This window comes from Scyliorhinus canicula, chromosome 26, assembly GCF_902713615.1.
Source record: "Scyliorhinus canicula chromosome 26, sScyCan1.1, whole genome shotgun sequence".
NCBI lineage: Eukaryota > Metazoa > Chordata > Chondrichthyes > Carcharhiniformes > Scyliorhinidae > Scyliorhinus > Scyliorhinus canicula.
In genome coordinates, this window is record NC_052171.1 from 15,742,914 (window position 1) to 15,766,089 (window position 23,176).

The 23,176-nt window shown below is 49.0% G+C and overlaps 1 protein-coding gene and 1 non-coding gene across 2 annotated transcripts in view; both read right to left on the minus strand.

Annotated features, from left to right (window-relative positions):
- LOC119957441 (leucine-rich repeat transmembrane neuronal protein 4-like) overlaps positions 1-23,176 on the minus strand; it is a 171,138-nt gene that overhangs the window by 102,314 nt on the left and 45,648 nt on the right. The window lies entirely within an intron of this gene.
- Positions 21,656-21,759, minus strand: LOC119957617. Its single transcript, XR_005458845.1, has one exon. It is a non-coding gene; the product is annotated as a U6 spliceosomal RNA (small nuclear RNA).

Genomic DNA, 23,176 nt, shown 5'->3' on the forward strand with positions numbered 1-23,176 from the left:
CTGCCCATGCATCTTTCCTCAGTTTGTGTTTCTCCCTGCACTTTTAAAAAAAAAATTAGCTGTGTCACATTTAAAGCAGAAGATACTTGTGCAAACACGTTACCAAGGCAACGCTTGGCATTGTTTTCAAGCTCCTGCAACGAGCCTGAAATCAGTCAGTTATTCACCACAGGTTGCCAGACTCCCAACATCAACCAGCCTTTGAAGGGATGGATGCGGGGCCATGTGGGGGTAGAGCCTAGTTTGGACATTGTTACCCGGTTGATTTGGTCAGCTGAATTTTGGAAAAGTGGAATGTGTTCCCTGTTCACGAGATGGCCTCTCCTGGCCTTGCTTTCCTTGTGTGCTCGGCCCCGAATTGGCTGGAACCGGAAGGTTCTGTGCGCACCCCTTGGCGTTGGATAAGGGAAAGGACAAAGACCACAAGTGGGAACCAGAACACGGGGCCCATGGGCTTCAGACGGTCTCTCACAGATCCAGCGGGGTATTCGGAAGAAACGTTTTTAGCCGGAGGGAGTGGTGAGAATGTGGAACTCACGACCACAGTGAGTGGTTAACGGCAAGCTTGATGAGAACACAAAGGAGAAAGGAGGAGGAGGAGACAATGTGATGGGGTGAGACGGAGAGTGTTGGATTGGTGGCTCATGTCAAGTATAGACACTGCCATGGACCTGTTGGGCAAAACAGATGGCTTCTGTGTAGCAAAAATCCTGTAATACTGTGCATCCTAAAGAAGAAGCACTCGGACAACACCCTAAGATGGCCTCATTCCATGGAACCAACCTCTATCCTTACTGACTGGACCAATAGCTACATCCCTAGCTAACTCCCTGTTACCTCAATGAAGACTTTGCTCATGTAATAAAGAAAGCTAATATTGGCCTGTCTTCTCTACTCTGTCACCTTCATCTTTCTCATTGAATCAAATCGAATTTACAGTGCAGAAGGGGGCCGTTCAGCCCATCAAGTCTACACCAGCCCCTGAAAGAGCACCCTCACTAAACCCACACCTCCACCCTATCCCTGTAACCCAGCAACAAAACCTAGCCTTTGGACACTACAGGGCAATTTGGCGTGACCAATCCACCTAACCCGCACATCGTTGGACTGTGGGAGGAAACTGGAGCACCCGAAGGAAACCCACGCACACACGGAGAGAACTTGCAGACTATGCGCAGACACTGACCCAAGCCGGGAATCTACCCCAGGTTCCTGGCACCATGAAGCAACAATGCTACCCACTGCCCACTCAAGCTTTTGGTGCCCCTAACGAGAGGCGACATGGTCACTCTGTATGAGAAATTTGAAGAACCTCCTAACATCAGTGGTATTTTCCAGTGGTCTTCGTCTCATTGCCTGATGTGAAGTAACAGCCCAGGTTTATTCCACCTGTGCCACCTGTGCAGAGAAAGTTGCAACTCAGTGAATGGAAAAGACTCACAGGACGGGAAACATAGAACATAGCCTGAAGGTATTTCTTGAGCAATTGATAATTAAGCATCTGAACATTTCAAAAGAGAGCATGTGTGGCATGTTTAACATACTGAAACATCCCAAGGAGCCTGACAGTGGAGTAATCAGATAAACATTGACACCAATCCAACAAATGAGCTTGATCAGGAGAAATTCTCCTGACACTTCGACGTCCAGTCGTTGGTGTTGAAGAATACATCAATAACACCAGCTTTGATTCACGTTGCACCCTGAACGGGAGAGTTATCGAGCAAAATTTCATAAATAATATGGACACACAACCGAGCTAACTCTTCCTTTGAAAAATAAAATGTTTGATCATCTACAGCGGAATTGTCTGTCCAGACCAACTTTGAAACAGAGAAAGCTGAAAATACTCAGCAGGGCCAGGCTGCATGCATGGAGAGAGAAACAGAGCGAACCCTTCAAGTGGGTGACCTCTCACCGGAGCCTTGCACCGACCTGAAATGTTAGCTCTTTATCTTCCCGGAGATTAACCCACATTCAGCATAATGGTTTCTCCACATTCTGCGTCTCCCAATTGTGGCCAAAATGCCACCCAAGAGGGCGTCCTGCAAAGGATGCTGGGAAATTTAGCCAAGTAAAGGACAAGCAGGCTGCAGTTTAAATAAACATTGGTGAGCAAGTTGCAGCCTAGACATCGCAGTACACAGGAAAAAGGCCACCTTCAGGTCATCCCAAGGACAACAGACGTACACTGTCAATCTCAAATGTCTGCCAGACATAACGGCTCCTATATTACTTATTTGGAAGGGCCTACGTACCCCTAACACCTACAGACATGGCAGTTTAGTGCACACCCCGAGATCGGTGTGGTGGCCCCTGATTGGACTCGCTCAATCAGGGCGATCGAGCCCCGATCAACTTCTAAATGGCTTGCTGCATTTTATTGCCCCGCATTTTACAGCCATACAAATCTACCCCTGGCGTGATTGAATAATTCTCTGCTCTTGGAAAAGTTCTGCAGTCTAGCCAGATGACTGAAGTCCCTCACCTCTGATTAGAAAATAGCAAATGCAAAACCTCTATTCAAGAAAGGAGGGAGACCGAAGGCACGAAACCCACAGGCCAATTGGCTTAATAGCTGTCACAGGAAAACTGCTGGAATCTATGACTAAGGAGGTTATGGTGGAGCAGTCAGAAAATCTGAATCTGGCAGAGTCAACATGGTTTTGTGAAAAGGAAATCATGTTTGACTAATTCACTGGAATTCTTTGAGGAAGTAACAAGCCACATGGATGAAGGGGAGCCTGTGGATGTACTGTACCTGAATTTCCAGAATGCATTTGGCAAGGTGCCACGTTAAAGGTTGCTGCCAAAATAAGAACTCATGGCATTGGGAATAACATTAGCATGGATAGCGGATTGGTTATCGAACAGGAAGCCGAGAGTAGGCATAAGTGGGCCAGACACAACGGCTCCTATATTTCGGGTTGGCAAGATGTGACTTAACACCGGAAATAGGTGCAGCGTTAGGCCATTCAGCCCTTCGATCCCCGCTATGCCATTCAGTGAGATTTTCTACTTCAACACCATTTTTCTACCCGATCCCCATATCCCTTAATGTTTTTAATATAAGGAAATTGATTGATATGGGTCTTGAACACCCTCAGTGACTGCGTCTCCAAAGCCCTTTGGGGCAGAAAATTCCAAAGATTCACCATCTTCTGAGTGAGGAAATTCCTCTCCACCTGAGTCCTACATTGCCCGCCCTCCCACTCTGAGACTGCTCCCCCTGGTTCTAGACCCTGCCACCCCCGCCCCACAGCCAGGGGAACCATCCTTCCTCCCCTGCCTGTAAGAATTATGTCGGTTTGAATGAGATTCGTTCCTCCAAACATCAGAGGATTAAAGCCCAGTCTGATTAATATTTCCTCCGAGGACAATCCTTCCATCCCAGGGATTCATTTTGTGAACCTCTGTTGCACTTCCTCTCGGCAAGTATATCTTTCCTTCGGGAAGGAGACCAAAGCAAGAGTTGTGCAGTGTGTTGGTGAGACCACATCTGGAGTGCTGTGTACAGTTTTGGTCCTCTTATTTAAGAAAGGGTGAAAATGCATTTGAAGTGCTTCAGAGAAGGTTCGCTCGACTGAAATAAAATGAAAATTGCTTATTGTCACGAGTAGGCTTCAATGAAGTTACTGTGAAAAGCCCCTAGTCTCCACATTCCGGCGCCTGTTTGGGGAGGCTGGTACGGGAATTGAACCATGCTGCTGGTCTGCCTTGGTCTGCTTTAAAAGCCAGCGATTTAGCCCAGTATGCTAAACCAGTCCCTGATAGTTGGGGGTGGGGGTTTTATCGTTTGCGAAAAGGTTGGACAGGCTGGGTAAAGGCTCTCGAGAGGGCTTGACAGCGCGGACCTGAGAGGATGTTCACTCTTGTGGGGGAGACTGGAACAAGGGGGAGAAGCACAGTTTAAAAAATAAGGCGTCTCCCATTTAATACAGAGATGAGACGCATTGTCATTCTCTGACAGGCTCGTGAGTCTTTGTAAATCTCCTCCTTGGGGAATGGTGGAGGCAGAGCCATTGAATCCTATTAAGGCAGGGGTAGACAGATTCTCCACCAACCAGGGAGTCAATGGTTATTGTAAAGAGGAAGCGGAATGTGGATTTGAAGCCGCGATCCGATCAGCCATGACCTTAACGAATGGTGGAGCAGTCTTGAGGGGCCAGATGGCCCACTCCTGTTCCTGATTCGTGTGAAGCATTACAGTAAATGTTTATGCACCCTTGACGAGGTCAACATATTCTTTCTGAAAAGGTCCATGTGTTAACTTAAGTTAACTCTCAGGTTTTGGACTCTGCCGGGAGGACTAGCATTTATTGCCATTCTGTAGCTGCCCCTGTTTAGGTGGAGCCGAGTAGCTTGCCAGGCCTCGACAGAGAGCAAGCTGAGTCAACCACATTGGTGTAGGACTGGGTATCAGTTATGGGCCAGGCCAAGCAAGGCCAGCAGGCCGCCTTCCCCAAGGGGCTTGTGAAAGCCAGTTGGAGAAAAGGTGGACTTACTGTGCCCCGCACACAAACAGCTTGTCCCAAGGCACTTTACAGCCAATGGGGTGCTTTTGAAGAGCAGCCATTGTTGGAATCTATGGGACGTAGCAGCCAGACAGATACAGTTAAGACCCCAGAGCTGCGGTGAGATAGATGACCAAGTGATCTACTTTCTTCCTGCAGTCATGGTTGCGAGATAGCTATTGGCTAGTCGGCTGTGGAGAGCTCACCTAATTTTTGAAACAGTGGTCTGAGGGTAATTGGTGCCTGTGGAACCAGAGAAGTTCCACAAAATCGTGGGGAATAATAGTTGGGAAAAGATCCAGAGCATGAATTCTGGCAGCCTTTCAATATTAACCGACTACTAAGAGGAATACTAATGCAGTGCTCCGCACTTAAATGTTAATTTTCACCTATTGCCATTCTTTGCATGATATTACACAGGAACGAAGCCAAACTCCCAATATGATAAATCATTCCATTATGGAGTCTATTGTGATAACTTAGATGTTCTTTCATGTTGATATAATTTACTAGTTCAGACGAGCTGAAGCACATTGTCAGACCTGATTTGTATGGATGTGTCCAATGTTAAAACAATAGCAGCACTTCTGTTTAGCTCGCTCTGCCAAGATGAGAAATAGTACCCTTTTCCACAGGGACTGCCACTGGCTTGCAAATACTAATCATCTGGCCCAGTATCTGGCAAGCGCAGGCTCCTGACCACGTTCCCAGTTGATCATTTTCCATTGTCCTTTGGTTCTGTTGATGCAGAGAGCCATTCTGTACGCTTGTCCTTCACAGGGTAAAACCCCAAGTACTGAGCAGCAATAGACTGTGAGGACATGTTGGGTGGGGTGGGGGTATGTGGGGGTGTGCTCCTCATTGATACTACATGTCCACGCTTGAACAATACCCAACCAAATTGGGAATAGAGTTGCCAAATCTGGTTGGACGTATTCCTGGAGATTTCACCATTTCTCCCCAAAACAGTCTTCTGTTCCAACTCCGTAATTTTACAAACAGAAGTATTAAAATAAAATAACTAAATGACACTTCCTTCAATGCTCTAATTGTTTTTTTTCTTGGGTTTGGGTCTTGATTGGGATTCGTTCAGGCTCTGCCTGCTGGTTACCTGAAGATTCCCTTCTCCCCCTCAGCTTTGGAGTTCCTGAGTTGCTGATCTGGCTGAGTCTACCTCATCCGGGTCTCCCCCTTCATGAAGCCTGTCCTCTGCCACAGCTTGAAAAACCTGCCTCCAGCCGAGATCAGACGTCCTCTCCTGCACAACTTCAGCTGGCACCATTCCCCGCACCTTCTCCCTGTTAACTCTGCACATTTTTCCATTTCAAATAATAATCCAATTCCCTCCTGAATGCTTCGATTGAACCTGCTTCCACCACCTGCTCAGGCTGTGCATTCCACATCCTAACCACTTGCTGCCTGAAAAAGTTTATCTTTGTGTCACCGTTGCTTATTTTGCCAGTTACCTTAAACCTGTGCCCTCTCGCTCTCAATCCTTCCACCAATGAAACAGTTCTTCCCTCTCTGTTCTCTCCAGATCCCTCAGGATATTGAACACCTCCATGGAATCTCCTCACAACTTCTCAACGTCTTCTTCACCAAGGCTTCTCCCGCTTCTCCAATCTATGATGTAACTTTGACAAAGAGTCATCCAGACTCGAAACTTTAGCTCCCTTTTCTCTCCACACATGCTGTCAGACCTGCTGAGATTGTCCAGTATTTTCTGTTTCGTTTCTGGCACCCGCAGTAATTTGCTTTTACAATGTAATTTAAGTTCCTCATCACTCGCACCATAATCGTGGATCTTCTCTGCACCTTCTCCAATGCCTTTGCATCTTTCCCAAAGTTTGGCACCCAGAACTGGATGCAGTACTCCAGTTCAGGTTGACCCAGTGCTTTATGTGAGGTTCATCACCTCTGGGCGCAGGTGTATCCACCTGCCCTCCACAAGCACCTTCGGACAGCGGTGAAGAGAGGCACCTCTTCGCCCTCCCAAAGTGCAAGCTGCTGTCAGGGGAACAGTTTTGGCCTACTTGACAAATTGGACTCACCCAATGTCTGTGTGAAGCGGGTACACCAAGTCTACTGCAGAATTGGGTGTCGAAGTAATCAGTTTTCACATCGCTTTCCGGCATTTTTAGAAAACTAAACTCCTCGGGCCCATTTTGCTGAAGCGAAGCATCTCACCAGTCAGGCTGCAACTGCGGGTTCTGTCCTTTTTTGGAGGGCCAAGGGAGAGGCGGTTGGTGCAGAGAAAGACCCCATGGCTGACTGCTAATGCTGGAGAATGGATTTTTGAGTTTAGGCTCCATAAAGAGGCCTGAGAAGGAAAATTCAAACAAAGTTTAATCTAATGACAAAAACAAGGGCCTGAACGTGGCTTACCGTCCGAAGATCCCAACCGGGACTACCGATCACGCCCGTCCCAGTCTGGGCTGGCTTTTATGAGGCGATTTCTACGAGCCTCAGCTGATTGATCTCTGCCCACTGGGGTAGAGGGGGGGGGGGGGGGGGGGGCGGGGGCGGGGAGCTCTTATTCCATGAGCCCCATGGGGAAGTAAATTGGGGTGTCATCCCGGGTCTCAGGGTTATTACAGGCTAGAAAAAGTTGGGATTCAGAGTTCAAAGCAATGCACAGCACAGCTGGAAATGTAACTCGGGTCTACTGTTACTTATTCTGCCACTCCAGCATCCCCAATTTTCATCCCTTCCCCGCTGACAGCCTTGCCTTCAGCTGCCTGGCACATAGCTCGAGGATTCCCTCCTGAAACCTCTCTGCTTCACTACCTCTCTCTCTCCTCCTTCAAGATGCTCCTCAACACGCGTCCCTTGCTGATATAACAATGGTGTGACATCACATGATTGGGTAACAAGAGATCTGGGTGGAGCAGATGTTCCAACCTCGTGCAGGGTCCCGATGGTAGCTGTAACTAAAGAGTAATGGTTTAGACAAACTGTAGTCTCAAGAATCTTACTTGGGGAGAGTAGGCAGACCACAAAGAGCCCCGTCAAGATCCCAAGAACATGACAATAAGCATATTTGATCGAACCTCTGGTCATCTGTACTCGTATCCCTTTATGTAGCTTGGTGTTGAACATTGTTTGACAACTTGAACAAAGAATAATATAGCACAGGAACAGGCCCTTTGGCCCTCCAAGCCTGTACTGGTCATGCATCCCTCTATGCCCATCCTACCCATGTGAAAAAAAAAAAATGAAAATCACTTATTGTACGAGTAGGCTTCAATGAAGTTACTGTGAAAAGCCCCTAGTCGCCACATTCCGGCGCCTGTCCGGGGAGGCTGGTACGGGAATCGAACCGTGCTGCTGGGCGGCTTGGTCTGCTTTAAAAGCCAGCGATTTAGCTGTGTGAGCTAAACCAGCCCCTAGTTGTGATTGTCGAGATGCCTTTTGAACACCATTAATGTATCTGCTTCCACAACCTCCTCTGGCAACTTGTTCCAGGCGCTCACCACCCTCTGTGCAAAAACACCTGCCTCATACATCTGCTCTAAACTTTGCCCTACGGACCTTAAACCTATGTCCCCTGGTGACTGACCCCCTCCACCTTGGGAAAGAGTGCCTGCCCATCCACTCTATCCATGCCTCTCATAATCTTGCAGACTTCTATCAGGTCACCCCTCAACCTCTGTTGTTTCAATGAAAACAATCTGAGTCTATTCAACCTCTCCGCGTAGCTAACACCCTCCAGACCAGGCAACGTGCTAGTAAACATCCTCTGCACCCTCTCTAAAGCCTCCACATCCTTCTGGTAGTGTGGCGACCAGAATTGTGCGCAATATTCCAAGTGCGGCAAGGTTCTATACAACTGCAGCATGACTTGCCAGTTTTTATACTCGATGCCCCATCCAATGAAGGCAAGCATTCCGTATGCTTTCTTGACTACCTTGTCCACGTGTTGCCACCTTCGAAGATCTGTGCACCTGCACGCCCAGATCTCTCTGACTCTCTATATTCCTAAGAGTTTTACCATTTACGGTATATTTCCCCTCGATGTTAGACCGACCGAGACTTCACTGAGACCTCACTTCACTGAGAAATGCCTTTGGACTTGGATGATGTGTAAGGCACTGGATAAATACTTACTGATGTTGTTGTGCATTATGATGTCTCAGATTGTTGGAAAAGAAACTTGCATTTGTGTAGCAGTCACTGCTGTGGTGTAGGTGAATATTTGGGGAAATTTGTGCACAGTAACTTCAGTGTGTTGCGTAATCGGTTTAGCTATTTTTGGAGGTATTGGTCGGGGAACAATCTTGGCCATCGTGTCGACAGCACCATCTGCTTCTGGTCCGTGCAGGATTGCCACAAGACAAGTGTCTGCGGTGCATCAAGCCCTAAACTGTTTACATTGATGAAATGTTGTCGAAACTGCCGAGTTAATTTCCCCAGCACTGCCAACGACAAGGCAGGCAGCTCTGGGGGCGCAGTCGTTTGAATGCTGAAACTCTGACTTGCTGGGGGACACCCGCTGCCCGCGGGCGAAGGTCTCGTCAGGCCGCTGCTCCAGCTTAAAGGCACACAACAACTGCTGTGGGGGCTGGGTTGGCAGCAGTGGCACTGCTGTGAGCTAAGTGCGACTAGCAAACAGCTCAAATAACTTGAATTCGTGCCATCGTAAGAGGAGGAGATGCATGAGTGGAAAAGGAGACAAAGGTGGCGCATTAAACGACCTCCTAAAAAACAGCAAACAGCTGAAGAGAATTCGTGTGATCGCAAAGTTCCGATGCACATTACCTCAATTTACAAAATTTTATGTTTAATTAGATGCTTAAAGGGATGTTTTCAAAGGATTTGTGACGTGGCAAAGCCATCTGTGACTCGCAAATTGGCACAAATTACCCCAGTGATGTTTTTTTTTAATAGCCTGCCATCTATTTTCAAGGTCACAAAGGAGCAATGAGATGACTGTGAGGGAGGTGGAGGGGTTGGTGGTGTTGTGTGGGTGGCAGAACATCATTTGAGTGACACAAGACATCAAATTACGGTGCTTGGGGGAATTGCGGGGAGCACCAGTCCGACTGGTGGGTTTCCGCAGTCCGTTATGTGCTGTGTGTTATCCTGGCATCAACCAGACCCCAATTCTTCTGGCAACACAGGCGGCTAAGTGGCCACATAATAATCACGGGAGCCTCTCTTTCTCTCTGTCTGATCTCCAGGCTGACTCTTCCTGTACAGAGGGCCCCCGAGGTGGGGAAGACAGGAGGAGAGATTGGGTAAATGGTTGATTGAGGGTGTGACGAGCTGCCTGGTTTCGAATGCTTGGGTACCGATATGATATGGCTATTTGTCCCTCCCACATTGGTGCTGGTGTGTCTCCTCTAATGGGCAATACTTAATGCCAGATAGCGATGGATAGCAAATGCCAGCCATGCCATCAACTCTGACATCCCTTGAAGGAATTAAATAAAACTCTTCAACTTCTGGATGTTAAGTTGGTGATTCATTTGGGATGAGTTACTCTCTGGCACTCTGTGCAAATCTCCTTGTTGAATTTATGCTGCAGTATGTTCCAAAACCCTTCGAGCTCAGTGCCAAATGTCTTTTCACTTGGAGAGGGCCTCTTGAGTACTTGGCCTCAGTTATGAAGGAATGATTCCCAGTTTTCATCCATGATTAATAGCGTATCTTCCCCCCCCCCCCCCCCAAACAAAGCTGATCCAAGATACAGTTGTCTGTCTTGGTTGGTGGATGTCAGAGCATTCACCATTTCAAACAGATGGTATTTGTGAAGGGCGTTTTTTGCTGGATTCAGTGCGTCTTTTGCAAGAGAGGAGCTAATTTTCGCAGGTTCCTCTTCCAGAAAGATCACCGTAAGAAATCTTACACCAGGTTAAAGTCCAACAGGTTTATTTGGGACCACTAGCTTTATCATCATGTGACACGGTGTCAACTTTTGTTCGATAATGCTCCTGCAAAATGCCTTCAGATACTTGCGACATTAAAGGCCCTAAGTAAATGCAAGTTGTTGATCACAACACTATCTCGCTTCGCACAAACAGAGTGGCCATTTAGATAAGGGCACACAAGTGTCTTGGGGTCGATTCCTGTGAAAACATGACCACGGTTGAGTGAGAAGCCTCGCGGTAGGGGAAAATTGGGAGAAAGGTGCTTTTGAAATGATGAGTGTTATTTTTAGGCCATACATTGTTCTTCGAAGCAGCTTTTTAGTCAAAACTTTGTTCATTGGGATTCCCAGACTGATGAGATGAGAACCTCTGACTCTGCACAGTGTGACAAACTGACCTGGGCCAAAATAAGTCCTCCGCTCCCGAACAGACTTCAACAAATGTATTGTCACTGTCCGATGCCAATGCTTATGTAGTTACATTGCATATCTTGTGTTGCCCTATTATGTATTTTCTTGTATTTTCCTGAATTTTGTTTCATTCCCTTTTCTTCCCATGTACTGAATGATCTGTTGAACTGCTCGCAGAAAAATACTTTTCACTGTACCTCGGTACACGTGACAATAAACAAATCCAATCCAATGTAGGCCTAAGTGGCATTTGCTGCAAACTGCAGGCATTGGGCAAGTCTCGCTGTGATTTAACAGAATGGGCAGGTGGGACATATTCAAGGCTAATAAGTAAACTCCTGGTTTCCACTTGGAAAGTGGAGGAAAACTGGGGCCTTCACCAGACGCCCCCCCCCCCCCCCCCCCCCCCCGCCCACAACCCGCAATATTCTACTGAGAACTCAAATCCCCAAGTGGAAAAGGTCAACCCTCTGCCCACCACCTACCCTCCCACCCTCCTGGTGGGAGTCACCCATCAACATACAAATGATCCCAAACTGTAGCACAAACAAGAGACAGATCTTCTCCCCCCAACCTGCAGGGTCTCTTCGTCCCTCTTGTTAGCTTCACATTGCCGGTGCGAGATGGGTTCTCTTCCCAAGTAAACAAGAGCCAATGCTTCACGGGCAGCATGGTAGCATTGTGGATAGCACAAATGCTTCACAGCTCCAGGGTCCCAGGTTCGATTCCGGCTTGGGTCACTGTCTGTGCGGAGTCTGCACTTCCTCCCCCATGTGTGCGTGGGTTTCCTCCGGGTGCTCCGGTTTCCTCCCACAGTCCAAAGATGTGCAGGTTAGGTGGATTGGCCATGATAAATTGCCCTTAGTGTCCAAATTTGCCCTTAGTGTTGGGTGGGGTTGCTGGGTTGTGGGGATAGGGTGGAGGAGTTGACCTTGGGTAGGGTGCTCTTTCCGGGAGCCAGTGCGGACTCGATGGGCTGAATGGCCTCCTTCTGTACTGTAAATTCTATGATAATCACCAGGGATCTGCATTGGGGAAACTGCGGCGCTGAAAAAATGTTTCACTTCACAAGACTCCACGGCCCAATTCCCCAGGGAATGTGTGACTGTATTTTCCCAGAAGGTTAAAAAGCAGTGAAACAGGATAATAAGAATACTGGTTTGAACTGGTCCCATGAACTTTCAAATAGAACACGAGTAAAACGGGGAAATAAGGATACTGGTCCCATTGTGGGCAGTTTTTGGGTGCTGTCAGACGAGGAATGGGGGTCACTTGCCAAGCTTGCTTCCTTGCCCTTTCCCTCATTCTCCATCCTCTGGTCTTCCCACCACCCTCCTTTAGCTCACCTTCCTTGACCTATCCCGGCTTCCTCTTCCTCTGGAAGGATAAGAGGGGGATCTGGTCGGGGTACATAAGGCGGTGGATTTAGAACGGAGCTGAGGGTGGTGAATTTGTGGAATTCGCTGCCCCATAGTGCAGTGGAATCAGAGTCATTAAATGTTTTCAAGAAGGAGATAGATATATTTCTGATTTTTGAAATGGGTTAGAAGGGATCTGGGGAACAGCGGGGTAGGTGGATTTGAGACCATAGAATCATAGAATTTACAGTGCTGAAGGAGGCCATTCGGCCCATCGAGTCTGCACCGGCCCTTGGAAAGAGCACCCTACCCAAGCCCACACCTCCACCCTATCTTCAAAACCTAGTAACCCCACTTAACCTTTTTTTGGACACAAAGGGCAATTTAGCCTGGCGAATCCACCTAACACGCACATCTTTGGACTGTGGGAGGAAACCGGAGCACCCAGAGGAAACCCACGCACACACGGGGAGAACGTGCAGACTCCACACAGACAGTGACCCAAGCTGGGAATCGAACCTGGGACCCTGGAGCTGTGAAGCAACTGTGCAAAACACTATGCTTCCTGATCAGGAAAAGATCAGTAATAATCTGATTGAAGGGCTGAAGTGGCTCCTTCCGCTCCTAATTCCTGTGTTCCTCTGATCCAGTCCACCTCTCAAACCCCTGCCACTCGGCCCATCTCCTGTGATTTGGGCCAGTGTTCTCACCACCTTGGAATTGGGCCAGGCTGGAAGCCTGAGTTTGTTTATGTTGATAATAATCATTGTCTATACATTGAAGTACTGTAACAGAGAAAAGTACCAATAGAACCTAAAACAGAATTTAAGGTTGTATCGATTCAGCCTGAGCATTTATTAGAAGACCCAAGAGCGCTATTAAGTTCTGGTCATCCCTCAGTTGCATTAAGAGAGATAAAAAGAAGCAACAACTGGTATTTACGTAGCTACTTTCATGACTTCATGATATCCCAGAGCACTTTACAGCCAATTAAGCCCTTCTTGAAATGTAGTCAGTGTTGTAATGTGGAGTATGTGCCAGCAAATAGCCGCTGAAATAAAAGAGCGGATGAATTCTTTGAGTCATATACGTTGAAGGATAAGTAACAGCCAGGGCACTGAGGAGGACTCCCCTGCTTGTCTTCCAGGTTGTGATTCACGACCCGCTACGTCCACGTTACGAGGGTACAGAGGGCCTGGGTTTAACGTCAGCATCTCTGGCAATGCAGCACTCTGCCAAGGCTGTGCTAGGATAGTCAGCCTGTATTATGTGGCCTGGCCTCTGGAGTGGGATTTGGAACCCCCTCACCCTATCTGCAGCAAGAGAGCGCACACTCTGGGGAAGTGCTAAATTGACTCATCACTGTCTGGACCAGCACTTGGGGTTAATGAGCGATGGGAAGGCGGGGGTTGGGGGGTGGGGGCTGTGGGCATTGTTGGAATGGTGCTGGGGTGCTTGTGTCCTCCTCCTCTATTCACTCCTATTGGGAAGTGCAGTCGTGTCGGTGTCCGGTGAGAACAGAAACTGGCTCAGCTATGATGTGCCTCTCTTGGTTGACCAGCCTCTGGCCCAGGAACAGTTGGTGTCAGGAGGGGAAGGCATTTTTGAAAAGAATTTTCTGAATCAGTGTTGAAACCTTTCGGCAATGTTTCAGGACTCAGTAAACGTGACAGTTAGATTGCAATCTGCATTCCTCCTCCATCTGGCACCGTGCCCCAAGAGGGCATTGGTGACCATGGCCCTCCATCGAGAGTTGGTCTGTGATTGTGCTTGGCCGAGTACTGCAGTGGTTTGCCGTTGCCTTCTGCAGTATGGCTGACCAGGGGAAACTCTCCCGCTCTTACTGCCTGCCGCCAGGCGTGTTGGAAGGATTTGCAGGTCGACGACCAACCCGTCAGGCCACGCTCCCATGACCGTTAAGTCTTGGAGTGGGGCCTAAACTACTGGGCTGGAGGGAGGGACGCGACCCGCTGTGCCACAAGGCCACCCCACCATCTGTCCGACCCATGTCAGGAAAAAGGAAATGAGCTTCCTTGCGAAGGCTGAAGCAGAGTTTCAGTGCAAGCCCATTCGCTTGAAGATCAGGGCAACTGGTTGAGATGGGGAGTTACGTTCCGCATAGCAGTCAGCGAGTCCTCATCTTCAATTGTTGATGCTGCAGCTTCTGACTCTCATTGGTAAAGGAGTCAATCTTGTTGGGGGAAAGTGTCCATTCATCGCCTTCCATTTCATCTCCAGCTTTTACCTGCCATCGAAAACTTAAAACTAAACTTGCCACTGTTGCCATGTGACGAAAGCTACCAGGACGGGAGGGAAACTGGATGGGTGGTAGGCGACAAGGACTACACCGCTCACCATGACCAAGAGCCATGGATAATTGGGGAGACTCTGTTTTCACACTCGATTTACAAATAATTATCCAGGGCTTGACATATTAAGTAGGGAAGGTTTTGCCCGGCTGAAGATTTGATCTGTGCACTTTCACAGTTTGATAATGGGACGGTGGGGGGGGGGGGGGGGGGGGGGGAGAGAGATTAACAGCAGCTTGTTGAGTGAGTCTTGAACAATAGTGTGGATTATTTGCAAGCCACAACTGGGAATCTGAGACAGGATTACTTGGAGGCTCCTTCACTGAAACCAGATCTAATTTAAAATAAAAACTTGCTGAATTCTTAATTATCTCCACTGAAACGTGCAGCAGGTTGCCATACCTTTAATTTCTTTTGAAGCTCTCCTCTGCACATGCAGTGCCAAGCTGCATGTTCCCCTAGATTTCCCCAGAGAGCGCTCATCACTTTGAGTTTTTTGGCAATGGGGAAGGTTGCCTCCTTGACTGGGGTAAATGAGTGCCCCAAGAGTAGAAAGGTTTGACAGCTGTTGGCTGACCCAACCTGGGCACTGTTTCAAACAGTGAACAAAAATATTGCAATGTAAGGAAGAAGGTCATGGTGAGCATAATTAAACCAAATCTGAAAGATAATTTTCTGTTAATTATTTCCTTATGATAATGATTTTCCAAAGATCTGCCCCTATCCCCAGACTGTGACCCTTAGTTCTTGATTTTCCAACCAGGGAAACAGGCACTTGGCATCCATCCAGGCAAGCTGCCCTTGTCCTTCAAGTTGGTAGACGTCATGAGTTTGGAAGATGCTGTTGAAGCAGCCTTGGCAAGTTGCTGTAGGACATCTTGTAGGTGGCACACACGGCGTGCCATGTGCACCCCTGATGTAGGGAATGAATGTTGAAGTTGGTGGAAGGGGTGCCAATCAAGCGGGATGCTTTGTCCTTGATGGTGTTGAGTTCCTTGAGTGTTGTTGGAGCTGCACTCATCCAGGCAAGTGGAGAGTATTCCATTACACTCTCGACTTGTGCCTTGTCGATGGTGGACAGGCTTTGAGGGGGTCAATAGGTGAGTTAATCTCTGGGAAATTCCCAGCCGCTGACCTGATCTTGCAGCCACAGTATTGGTCCAGCACAGTTTCTGGTCAGTGGTAACCCTGAGGATGTTGATAGGCGGGGATTCAGCAACTGTAATACCATTGAATGTCAAGGGGAGACATCTCATAGCGACAATTCTCCAGCCCTAGCAACATTCTAGTAAATATTCTCTGCACGCTCTGCAGAACAATTATGTCCTTCTTGTAATGTGGTGACCAGAACTGCACACAATACTCCAGTTGTGGCCTCACCAGTGTCTTATACAGTTCCATCATTATATCGCTACTTTGTACGTCTGCCAATGGGGGGAGGGAGAAGCATTCAATATGCCTTCTTTACAACCTTATCTACTTGCACTGCTATCCTTAGGGACCTGTGCACTTGCACACCAAGATCTCTCATTTCATCTACCTTTCTCAGTATATTCCTGTTTACTGTGTAGCCCTTTCACTTTTTGACCTCCAAAATGTATTTATTACCTCGCACTTATCAGTGTTGAACTCCATCTGTGGCTTTCCTGCCCACTCCGCCAAATGATCTGTACCATTTTGGAGCTTACAGCGACACCATCAATGACACGGCTAATTTTTGTGCCATCTGCAAATTTCCCAATCGTATCCCACGCACGTTCCAGTCCAAATCGTTAATATATACAACAAACAGCAAGGGTGCCAATACCGAGCCCTGCGGAACACCACTTGAAGCAGCTTTCCATTGACAATGGCAGCCATCAACCATTCCCCTTTGTTTCCTATAACTGAGCCAATATTATTTTGAATGGCGGGGCAGGCTCGATGGGCTGAATGGTCTACTCCTGTTCCGATGACTGCACCTTGACATAATTGATTATGTGTGAACCACATGTCGATGTTTCTGAGAGCTGTGAGAAGGATCTTTCTTTTCTAACTAACCCAAAATGCTGATGCAAATCTGTTCACAGCCCTGGGAGCTATTTCTGGCTATCCGCTCATGTCGAGGCACGTATTTCAGAAAAACAAGCTCGAGCCAAAAATGGAAGAAAAACGTTGCGGATGTTGGAATGTGGAACAAAAACAGAGGATGCTGGATAAACTCAGCAGGTCTGGCAGCATCTCCAGGCAGAGAAAACAGAGTTAACGTTTCAAGTCCATGTGACTCTTCTACAGAAATAAAGAGAGGGACAAATGTGTTGGGTTATGTCCTGTAGAAGAGGGGGGGGGGGGGGGGGGGGGTGGAATAGCTGAAGGTCAGTAATTAGTGGGAGGTAGGAGAGATGCCACAAAGGTGTCGCAAAAGTTAAGAACAAGTGACAGGTGGCCCAGTGGGGGATGGGGAGGGAGGTTTTTTTTTGCACAGGAACGAAAAATGTTTGGGATATTAAAAAAAAAAGTTAAGCTGGAGGAGAAAGGTCACAGTCTAAAGTTGTTGAACTCAATGAGGGCTGTAACGGTCTGAATCGGAAGATGGGGTGTTGCTTCCCCTTCCCGTTTTTCCCTCGCTTTAGTTCCTGTAGAAGAGTCATACGGACTTCAAACGTCAACTCTCAAATTGAAAATACGTCACCTAGACCAGAACATGGACGTGCTGGCCTGCATTGCAGTGGAGCATTATGAGGAGATTCGTAATGAGGAAGGATCACAATTATGCAGCCTTGAACAGGCCTACTGGATGGATTTCTCACCCTGCTTTGCAGCCATTGAAGTGCTGTTAAAGTGTAATCACTGTTGGAATGGAGCAAAATGCAGCAGCCAATTAGCACACAGGAAGCTCCCGCCACCAGCAAAGATCACCAGTTAATCTCGTTTTTTCTTTGTGACGTCGACTGAGGGATAAATGTTTGCCAGGATAACTCCCCTGCTCTTCTCTGTCAGAGTGCAATGGGATCTTTCACATCTAACGGGCCAGGTACTTAGGGTCTTGAGTCAACGTCCCATCTGAAAGGCAGAACCTCCAGACAGTGCAGCGTTCCTTCAGCATCGTGCCTGAGTGTCGGCCCGGATTTTCCGTGCTCAAGCCCTGGAGTGGGAGAAAGCCGGAACCTTCCGACTCAGAGGCAAGAGTGGTCCCAGCTGGCTGAGGGAGTCACCTCACAACAACAGCAAGAACAGCAGGCAGTCACAGCAGGCATGCACAGCAGGCAGTCACAGCAGGCAGTCACAGCAGGCAGTCACAGCAGGCATGCACAGCAGGCATGCACAGCAGGCAGGCACAGCAGGCAGTCACAGCAGGCAGTCACAGCAGGCAGTCACAGCAGGCATGCACAGCAGGCAGTCACAGCAGGCAGTCACAGCAGGCAGTCACAGCAGGCATGCAAAGCAGGCAGGCACAGCAGGCAGGCACAGCAGGCATGCACAGCAGGCAGGCACAGCAGGCAGTCACAGCAGGCAGTCACAGCAGGCATGCACAGCAGGCAGTCACAGCAGGCAGTCACAGCAGGCAGTCACAGCAGGCAGTCACAGCAGGCAGTCACAGCAGGCAGTCACAGCAGGCATGCACAGCAGGCAGGCACAGCAGGCAGTCACAGCAGGCAGTGACAGCAGGCATGCACAGCAGGCAGTCACAGCAGGCAGTCACAGCAGGCAGTCACAGCAGGCAGTCACAGCTGGGCTCAAGGAGGTGGAACTGACGTGGAGGCTTTGGTTTAAGGTGGGGAAAGGTTTGGCAAGTAGCCCTTTACTTGTACTATATTCTAGCTCGGCGAAGTTCATTGAGAAACTGTTTATTTAAACAATTTACCCTGTTCCCGTCACAAAGGTTCTGTTTTGCTCTCCTGGAATCTCTTGGTCGCCTGAAGCGTGGGTTTCCTCCGGGTGCTCCGGTTTCCTCCCACAGTCCAAAGATGTGCGGGTTAGGTGGATTGGCCATGATAAATTGCCCTTAGTGTCCAAAATTGCCCTTAGTGTTGGGTGGGGTTACTGAATTATGGGGATAGGGTGGAGGTGTTGACCTTGGGTAGGGTGCTCTTTCCAAGAGCCGGTGCAGACTCGATGGGCCGAATGGCCTCCTTCTGCACTGTAAATTCTATGTTCTATGTTCTATGACCCTGACATCATGCTTACATCATCATTAACATCATTGTTCAATGAACGTGAGCCATTAACCTTTTGCTCTTCAGGGAAGAGTCACAGAAATTGATCGCCCTTTGTCAGTGACTCCTGGGGGAAACTGTCTTTGAGTTCACTGTCGGAAATATTCATCATTTTAAAATGGCCCCTGCTCATTCACGGATGGTCACAGACTCTCAGGTTGTTGAGTTGAAAGGAGGGCACAATGGCAAGGGATTAATATTGCACACCTTGAAAGTCACAGGAATGTGAGGTGCATTGTCACTACGATTGCAGGGCAGAGGTCTGGTTGTTATTGCAACTCTCTGCAGACCAGGTAACACTTCAGTCAGACTCCTCTTCCTGTGTCTGAACTTGCTCAATTCCTCCCCCTCTGTCTTCCCTTGGCAGCTAATTCCGTTAGGATAGACCTGTTCTCTCAAATACTACTTGCTGCAGCGCACATGAAAGAATTGGCATGGATGTCACATCTTTCACAACCTCAGGACGCTACAGATCTGTTCAAGTGCAGCCACTGCGTTGTGATAATGGAAATATGGCAGTTCATTCGCAAGGTTTTGCAAGCCACGGTGTTACAGAGACCAGATTAAAATTGGCCGGGACACAAAGGTTACGTCCCCTATCCTGTGTTGAATAATGCCACTGGATCGTCCATGTCCCCCCCCCCCCCCCCGCTGTGAGGGCAGATGGAACCTTGGTTCACAATCTAATCCAAACTTGCAACCCTCCAGGGCTCTCTCAGTCCTGCATCGAAGTGTCAGCCTAGATTTGTTGAGGCACAAGGGGATGTGGCTTCAACTGTGTTCCAATTGAGCCAAGGCTGACACTTCCACCATTCCCCATCGCTGCGTGCTTCACAAACAGTCAGTGGGACTTTGTGGAGGAAGCTTTGCTTTGTTTCTAACCTCTCCTGCAACCTGACCCAGAGATGCTTGCAAACACAATGTTAAAAAACTTCAGGACGTATTTAACATTAATCGTAGCTGATCTGGCATTGCTTAACGCAGATAGGGTAATGTCTGAAACACCCCCAGAAGCTACCGCTGCGATCTATCGGCCAAGTTGCACCCAGAAGGCAGCGAGGCGTGGCCGTAAGATTCTGGCAGATCCCACCTCCGGGATCTACCTGGCTCGTCACACTTTGCGGGATCTAACGCGATCTCGCGAGGCATCGCGATGCGCGGTGTAACTATTTTGCAAATCTGCGTATCACATTGAGACAACTAATATACTCTCCCATGACCTACCCGAGGTGTTGGGATCTAACCCCTTCGCCTCATAGACGTCGGGCGAGCGCCATTCAGTGCTGGTCTCCACAAACGGGGACCAGACTGAACGACACACGTGGGGGTCTCCGAGGACTTCGGGGGGCCCCAGGTACTTGCCCTCTGGGAATGATGGCATCCTGGCGCTGACATCCTGTCACCCTGGCAGTGCCACCTGGGTGCCAGCCTGGAATTTCAAAGGTGTCTAGGTGGCACTGTTGGCTGGCAGGGGCACTGCCAGGGTGCCAGGCTGGTACTGGTGTCAAGCTAGCATATTACCTGCGCCAGGTATTGGGCCCAGAGTGTGCGGTGCATGTGAGGTGGGGACCCCGGGGAGGTTGGGGGGGCCCCACCAAGGACCCCCTGATCGGAGTTGGGGCTTTGGGGGGCTTGGGGGTCACATCGGAAGGTGGGGAGGTCCCAATCTCCTCTAGCACTGAGGAGTTCTGGCGAGCTGAGCTCCTAGGTGTAAGGAACGGGACTAAGTACGGCCTCGACGGGGAGTTCCCCACTCAGACCCCGACAGACAGTGTGGTGTTTCTCAGCTCTGCGAGCACCGGGAAACATCCGGCTAGACGCACTAGTCAGGGGACTTCTTCCAACCTGGTTAGATCACGCCTTCCATCTCCACAGCCTTAAAGATCACATGAAAGGGTTGACTGAATGTGTTCAAGTCACCCTGAATGCTTCATAAATGCATTGAATCCCACTGCTTCAGCAATGTTACCATCCAAGAAAATCCAGCAGCAATTTTCAGCTGTACTTTGTAATTCCCTGAAGAGCAAGTTCCTATTCTTGGGGATGGTAGACACAAATGAATGATTCTCCATGGCTCTCGACATTTTCACTTTTAGTATTGGAAACCTGAATGCTCAATGTGTAGGATACTGCAGTTCAAAGTTGATGCACCCCGTTCTCACCTCTGGAACCAGGTTTACCATCCGGCCGAGATCGGATGTCCCCTTGCTAGTGGCGTAAGGCTGAGCAAAGAAAAGTCAGGTCGACAAGTTGCCAAGGAAGCCCGTTGAAGTCCAATGGGCTTCAGGAGATAATTGGATAAATGACTAGAGTGTGAAGGGTTTGCGACATGGCGAGAATGTAGGTAGGTCATTGGCAGAACAGGTCGACCGCTGTTTGGGCCGAATGGCCTCTTCCTGTCTCTGAAAGTTATGTTTTTCCACCCTTAGTGAATTGGGCGTTCACGGGTTCAGGCCAGCTGGCCAAGCCGAAACCATGACTTTCTTTATTGCCAGAGTTGCGTGACTTTGTTCAGTAACGCAGCTCTCCTCACCACACACCCAGTGTCCCACCTCTCCCCCCTATTCCTACAGACTGATTAAACCAGTGAACTGATAAACAAATTAACCAGTTGACAGCCCCCCAAAGGGGCACTATAATAAAAGCAAAACTTGAAAGGAAATTTGCAGGGACAGAAATAGAGTCCTGTTTCATAATTTCCTACATTGACGAGAGATTCCGCCAGAGGCTTCTAGCGAGATTCGTCTGCCCCGTCGCGTCACCAAGGCGAGGCCGGTAAATCGCACCCACAGACTCGGTTAGAACACTTTTCCGTGCGTCAATGAAACACAAGAACTAACAGCCCCTGAAATGGCTGGCCATGATGGTAACTGCGACAGTGCAGCACACCCTCAGGCACGCCAGCCTGAACATTGTGTTCGAGCAGCTGGAGTGGGGCTTGAACTCACAACCTTCTGATCTAGAGGCTCGTGTGTTACCAGCTCAGCGATGGTACACAGCTAATATGAATGATTTCACAGATTTGTGTGTTAACCTTGAGCGGGGGCCATTCTAAACTTCTCTCTTTCATTCCAATTTTAGTTTATGTGGTGCTGAAGCTGCAACGTCCCTTATTTATATGTGCTCTGAACACTCAATGAAATAATGCCCTTCTCAAATGTATCCAAACAATATAAGTAACATAACATTCAGTGTCATTTTGGGCCGGATTCGTGGGGTGATTCCCGCCAGTGTTTGGGCGCAATCCAGACCTGTATTCACGAACACTTAGTAATTCCTTCGGAACTTGGGGAGTTTCTCACTGAAATATCTCACACCTTTTTTTCTGCAGTGGCGAACTAAAGTTGCCGGTGAGACTGGCTCCTCAGAGATCGGGGCGCCATTTTCAGAGGGTTCCCAGATCTCCAAATGTGGTTTAAGGATACCGCGCACACCCCAACCCACAGACCTCGCATCCCCCACAGACACGGGCAACACCCTCAACCCTGGAGCGGGAACTTCCAACCCACATTAAAATTCCACGTGGCACCCCCTCCCCCACACACACAGGCATTGTGGGTGACCCGGCCCCACACCCATCCATCCCTGTGGGCATCAGGCCATCGCCCCCCCCCCCCCACCCCCCCTCATCCTCAAAGTGAGCATTCCCCATTATGGGGTCGCTGAGGGCTCCCCACCTTTAAGGCCCCCCCCCCCTCTTTCAGCACCAACCCCCTTCATCGTCCCCTTCATCCACTCCTTCATGGGTGTGGTCCTGCCCTTTGGCATCCTGGCACCTTGGCAGTGCTAGGGTGGCAGGCGCTGCCCTGCCCTGTCCTCGAGCATCCAGAGACTCCAAAGGCTTTTTAAAATAATAATCTTTATTATAGTCACAGGTATGCTTACATTAACACTGCAAGAAGTTACTGTGAAAAGCCGCTAGTCGCCACATTCCGGCGTATGTTCGGGTACAAGGAGGGAGAATTCAGAATGTCCATTTCACCTAACAGCACATCTTTCAGGATTAATGGATGAAACCGGAGCACCCGGAGGAAACCCACGCAGACACGAGGCAAACGTGCAGACTCCGCACAGACAGCCACCCGAGCCGGGGATCGGACCCGGGACCTTAGAGCTGTGAAGCAACAGTGCTAACCACTGTGCAACTGAGCCCCCCCCCCCCCCCAGGTGTGGCCATCCTGTCTGGAGCCCAGTAGTAATCCCTACCGGAGTTAGGCCTGGCTGGTGTGGCCGGGAATGCCAGGAGACTGCGGCCTCGAACTGCTGGCGCCGATTTGAAGGAGTCGAATGATTAATTTAAATATGATGATCTGGATCAGGGCCAGTGGGGACGTGATCCCATTCGCAGGTGGGGCACATCGCGCATGGCTCGGCCCTCGGTGCGAAACCCGCTTTTGCCCGTCGTGGCGAGATCTTTGCCGGATGCAACGCAGTGAGAAATGGCATCCATTGAGAGTGTTTTCCTCGAGAACCCATTTGTTGTTTACTAGATTTAGAAATGCAGTATCTTCACAGTGCA